We start from the raw sequence: 6,409 nt of genomic DNA on the forward strand, positions 1-6,409 counted from the left end.
TCTTCTCTTTACCTTTATCTGCAGTATAAGGAAAAAAAGGAAACTATAAGCTTGAGAGCTTAGTAAGAAACCATCTACCTCACAAAAACATGCATTAAAACTAAATCATGCTTTCTTTTAAAATATGTTGTGCTAACAAACATGATGAGAATCATACTAGGATACTGAAACATGACAGTCAACTACTGAAACATAGCTATTTGTGTATCAACAAGAAACTAAACTGATCCATAAGCTAAGCTAATTATCATCACAATAAGAACTAAACTGAAACTAAGCTGTATTCACGTATCTGGTTGTGAAGTTTGAAAACTATTTTCATAAATAGATAAAAATACTAAACATGCTGCTGATGGGCCAAGCACTGTACTTGCTGTGCGCGCATCCCTAACTAGGCCCGAGGTAGCAAGTCCCGAATCTAGTAGGGTTACTAGGTTATCTAAACCTAGGGGCGACTATGGGAGCCCAACCCAAGGACAACTGAAGTCCAGTACAGTGCCACTAATAAAGTAAAATACTGTTTGTAACTGATTTATCATATCTTGCTTTTTATTAGGTTATCTGAACCTAAAGCTAGGTTATCTGAACCTAGAGGCGACTATGGGAGCCCACCCATTGGACCATAGTCCCATATCACTGAAGCAAGGTTATATATGCTATTCAAAATGCATCTAGGGCATTCAACTGAGCTATTAAAATGCCTGTTGTATCATTTAACTATACTAGACATTTTATCGAGCACTTGGTGTGCTCTAATTCTGCATATAGCTAAACTAAGACCATAAAAGTGGACTAGAACCATAAAAGCATGCAAATAGCTACTTATACTGCAGGTGAGGGGTTACTTACATCCTGCGCTAGATATTCTTACAATCCGGTCGCTAGATTTCCGGAGACGATGATCTCTTCGGCGATCCTCTCACGTCTATGCGTTCTTCTCGCGGAGAGGAGCGTCCTCGTATCCGAGATGTCGCCGGAAGGTGTTTCTACGACCCTAGGGATGGAACCCTAGGTTTTCTTGGGGTTTGTGCGCCGAGAGGTGAGGAAGAGAGAGAGGTGGCGTCGGGTGAGGGTGAGGGAAAAGGAGAGTTGTCGTTTGGAAAATAATAACTCCTCTCTTAATTTCCTATTTATATTAAGTGGTAAATATAACCCAACTCAATCATAAATATAATTGTTCCTCTCTTCTTTCAGCACACCCCTGTTGGGGCCCCTTGGTTACTAAAGTCATCTATAAGTCGTAAGGTTCGGTAGGTCTCGGGTTCAATTCCCGCTTAGGCTATTTTGCGTTTTTATTTATTTTTGCTACTTCGACTATTCTAAAAATTCTATAAAAATATTTTAAAATTCCAGAAAAATAATAGAATATTTCTAAAAAATTTTTGAGAATTTTCGGGCATTACACATAGATTGTATGCATGAAGTACAAGTAGATGTACATTAAAGAATGCTTTAAAACATATATAATTTACGTACGTCAATTATCAAATGATATTAAAAATAATTTAGAAGTTAATCAATATTCTTCTAAAATTAAACATAATAATTGTGAGATATTATGAGCATTTTGTGATTTATCAAAAATCTTTATAGGCAAACAATTTTTTTTTTTGAATTTTCTAAGAATTATTGATCCAATGACAAGTTATGTTTATATACGAATGTATTTACCAATGATCACTCTAAATATTAGAATATAAAAAAAAATTTATTATTAAATAAAAAAACTTTATTATTAAATAAAAAAAACTTTATTATTTAGTTTATTAAATTCTTCAATTAAAAATGTCCCCCTTACTTTACTAATCTTTTCATTGTACGAGTAAGTGTTATTTAAGGAACATGTTTAGCAGGTGGGTTAAATGATTCTCGACAAAAAAAACTTTAAAAGTGCATTTAGACCCAAAAATACAGGAAAGATGTTCTATGGAAACAAATCTAGCTTTTTAATTTATTATCATAATACATAAATAAATCGAAATTGGTACTTCCACTAGTCATGAAAAATCTAGAAAATTGCATTTGAGAATGTTCAATTCTATATTTCGTCTGATGCTTCATTTTACGTGTTGTTTCAATGACATGTATGATTAAACTCAATGCTATAGTGGGGGGTCAATAGTGTTATGAATTTTACAAGCAGATATTTTAATAAAATAACTAAAAATAATTGAATCAATAGAGTAGTATATCAGAAATAAATATAACTTAAAAATTGATTCAATCAAATGTAGTTAGACTAGTATAAGCATGTAAAGGTTTTAACTAAAATTGAATATGCAAGTAATTGATCAATTAAACTAGAAGTATAGACATCAGTTATAAAAAATATGATTCTTATTTCTAATATTCCCTTTCTAGAAAGCCTCTAGAGGTGGAAAACCTTACATAAAAAAAATCTAAAAGGTTAAGCCCAATTAAACAAATATGGAAACACAAAAATAAATAAAAATATTACTCTAGGCGTTACTGATAGAAAATGAAGCTCAAGTTGCAGTGTGTCGCAATCCAGAAGGCTAGAGAGCATAATGTGAATGTTTTTTTACGTGTTTTTAGCATTGTTTAACATGTATTATGTGGAATTTCATTAGCATATTTTGTATTCTTGCATCTTTCTTTTTGTTTGTTTTACTCTTTTAGTCCCGAGAACTATACCTTTCTTTTTTTATTGATAAAATATTTTCAAAGCAAAAATAAAGTATTTAGGCCTTAGATCGAGAAGTTACAGCAAGGAACATGCTCTGGCCGGGTCCTATGACATGAGTGTGTTCCTCTGATCAAAATTATTCGAAGAACAGTACGAAAAGGGAGTTCCTAGCACCTGACACACTTAGGTTGTGTCTCATTCAGAGATTTCCAAGCCATTATTCTCTTCACTGAATTCAACATGCCCCCTCCGTGCCTCCTAGCATGGATGTGCCTTCATCACTCAATTTCTAGGTTCACCACCAAGCGGGCATGCCTGGGCCGTGCCTCCCAAGCACACCGTATCTGGCCATAATATAGTAGCCAAGCTGGACATGCCCCAGCCGTGGTTCCCAAGCAATGCCATGTCCAGCCCCCATTCAAACACCGAAAGCAACACACCCTCGTCGTGCCTCCCAGGCACAACCATGTCATGTTGGTGTTTCCCTGAAAGTTTGAAGTTCCCCAACCATTTTTGATGATTAGGGGTATAAAAATCCCCAAAAGACTTCTAACTTGAGGAGGTTTTTTCTTTCCTAGGGATACCCTAGAGTAGCCATTCCACTAGTCGTCACAACAATCCATCCACCATCGGAGCTTGGAATTCCTTCCAAATACACTGACAACCCTTGGCTAATCTTTCTATTCTCTGTATTTCCAGTCTTGAGTTGTAGAGTGCTATTTTTCATGCCTCGCAGTTGTAACTCCATCTCCATGGAGTAGTTTTCTTTATTTTAAGATTAGGGAGTAGTCTGATCTAACTGTTGACATTTAATTTCAATCCACGTATTTGTTTAGCTTTCTTTATTGAATGACATGTTTATTTTATGATTTGGCTTTATTGTGCATACTAGATTGTGACATTAACCTGCACTTTCATATCCACCCATTAATGTCTAAGATGTGGAGAGTCGATCATGAAGTAGAGGAGATAACCTAGGGGTCTGTGGGGCTTTAGTGATAGTGGTTTCCCTAAAAATGGTCATACTAGTGATGTCACCTTGAATGTATGCTAACTTACCATGAAGGGATGGCGTTCTTCCTCAGAAGGGGCACCATTGGCTATCACAGATCTTAATAGGCCTATTCTAATTCAATGTCTCAAAGTAGAGGAGATAATCTAGAGGAATCATGGGGATCTATAATGGGAGCCCCTTTTTGGAAAGCGATCGTACTAGCAAAGTCTCTTTGAAAGTAGGCATTGCATTTGGATAGACACGTCAGTATAATTATAAAATTTTATATTGATATTTCAGGATAGGTACACCTACATATGAATAAATATAGAGATAGAAAAGTAAACAATACTTGGGATGTCAACAATTATCATGGCGAAACCAAAGTCCTAGGTTTGTTTCCCCAATCTAGACCTTTTCCACGACCATTTATTTTCCCTTGACCTCTCAATTCCTCTAGACCTTCTCTCAACCTTCTCTCAATTCTCTCTCTCTTTATCTGTCTCTTAAACTCAACAACCTTTGATTCTCTAGATAATCTCCTTCACCCACTCAATTTTTATTTAAATTTACAGTCTCTATGGATTTGATACCTTTTTATTACTTGACGATAACCATGCATTTGTGGATTATGCACCATCAAGTTTTTGGTATTGTTGTTGAGAATTGTATTAAAGTCAATATTGATTAGAAAGGTGATTGGGTTAATCTAGACTCTTTTCATTTATGAAATTCTGCATTCTCTTTTCTTTTCTGAAATTTTGCATTCTCTTTTCTTTTTTGAAATTTTGCATTTGCTTTCTTTCTTTTACTACTATATTTATTTTATTTTCTAATAACTCTATTTTACAAGTGAGTGTGTGTTTCTTTTTTATGCGAAGGACTAACTTAACAGGAAATTTGCTTCCCTTCGATACTGAGATCAATAGGGCATTCCATCGAAAAAGAAACTTGCAAAAGCAACTAGAAGTAGAACATTATCAAGAAACAACTATGGAAAACAAAGCTTTAAAGGATTATGCCGCACTAAGTGACAGAGGCTTAAGGTCTAACATCATCAGACCTTCAATTGTAGCAAATAATTTTGAATTGAAATATGTTGTGATCCAGATGGTACAACAAAATTAATTTGGTGGAGGACCAACTAAGGACCTAAATTAACACTTGAGATTTTTTTAGAAATTTGTGGAACCATGAAGTACAATGGAGCTACTGCTGAGCCTATAAGATTGATGCTCTTCTCTTTTTCATTGAGGGATAAAACAAAGTCTTGACTAAATTCACTCCCAACAAAAAACATTACAACTTGGGACCAATGCGAGCAATTCTTAAAAAAATTCTTATCCTCTAAGTAAAACAGCCCACATGAGAAATTTTATTACAAACTTCATACAAAAAGATAGTGAATCTCTATTTAAAACTTGAGATAGATTTAAGGGACTATTGTGGCAATACCCTCATCATGGTTTAGAGAAATGGTTAATTATACATGCGTTCTACAATGGAATTTCATATCCAACTAAAGTGCTATTAGACTCCACAGCTGGTGGAGCATTAATGAACAAGGGTTTGGATGAACCCGAAGATATTATTGAAAGTGTACCCCTGAACCACCACCAATGAGTGTCTAGATGAGGTAACTCTGTTAAAACTGATGGTAAGTATGATGTGAATACTCTTGATTTGATTTCTTCCAAGATAGATACTCTTACAAAAAGGTTTGATTCAATTAATGTGAATTTTATGAGCATTACTAATGTACCTTGTAAGACATGTGGTGATATAAGACACACAACAAATGTTTGCTAATTGAGAGGTATTATTGTTCAATTAGCTTAGATTGAACAAGCAGATATGATACACAACTTCAACTAATGGCTAAACAATCCCTTCTCAGGGACATATAATATGGGTTAGAGAAATCACCCCAACTTCTCATACTACATCAGTCAAGGCCAAGAGGGTAGAACAACTTCAACCAAGTACCTGAAGCTCAATTTCAATATCAACTAAATGGAATAGAGAAAATGATGAAGAACTTCATGGTCAAGCTACCCCAAACAAATGAAAATGTTAATCAACTGAAAGGTAGGATTAGTAATTTTGAAGGTCGCACTAAAATACTTGAAACTTAACTTGCACAAGTAGCTAGCTCCTCATTGAGAACTCTGGAGAGATTTCCAAGACAACCCGAACCGAATCTTGTTGAACATTACAATGTGGTTTTCCTAAGAAGTGGCAAAGCCCTAGCCAAACTTCTTGTGCTCAAAGAGAACAAAGAAGATGACCGGATATGGGAGCAACCACCATCGCCTAGGCAAAGCCTTTTAAGGAAAGCTAATATTTATTTCCTTAAATAACTCTAGGTTAACCAAAAGGAACAATCGAATCACAAGTTCGAAAAAGAAGAAAACACAAACTCGAAAAATAAATTTGAAAAACTAGATCTAATTGCCTCTTGTATTTAGAATTCTTACAAAGAGAAAAACTAGCATGATGCGGAAAACAATTGCTAATTATACCTTCTCTTTGTATGCTAATGACCTCGAAATCTTCTGTCGTATTCCTCGCCTCACCTTGGACGTCGTGTGGGAGACGATCCTCCAAGATGAACACCACCCAAAAGCCTCCTTCCTCTTCTTATAAAATCCGACCACCACCACCACCACAAGGAGAAGAGAGCAAAAAGGAAAAGAGAGAAGAAAAGGAGAGGGCCGACCACACCAAGGTCTCCAAACAAGAGAAAAAGAATTGTTCTTTCATAAAGC

The 6,409-nt window shown here is 35.3% G+C and overlaps 1 non-coding gene across 1 annotated transcript; it reads right to left on the reverse strand.

The window, feature by feature from the left end:
* Positions 1-5,004: 5,004 nt before the first annotated feature.
* LOC122028320 lies at positions 5,005-5,110 on the reverse strand. The gene has a single exon (XR_006124726.1). It is a non-coding gene; the product is annotated as a small nucleolar RNA R71 (small nucleolar RNA).
* Between the last annotated feature and the right edge of the window lie 1,299 nt (positions 5,111-6,409).

The sequence above is a fragment of the Zingiber officinale genome, chromosome 10A, assembly GCF_018446385.1.
Source record: "Zingiber officinale cultivar Zhangliang chromosome 10A, Zo_v1.1, whole genome shotgun sequence".
NCBI lineage: Eukaryota > Viridiplantae > Streptophyta > Magnoliopsida > Zingiberales > Zingiberaceae > Zingiber > Zingiber officinale.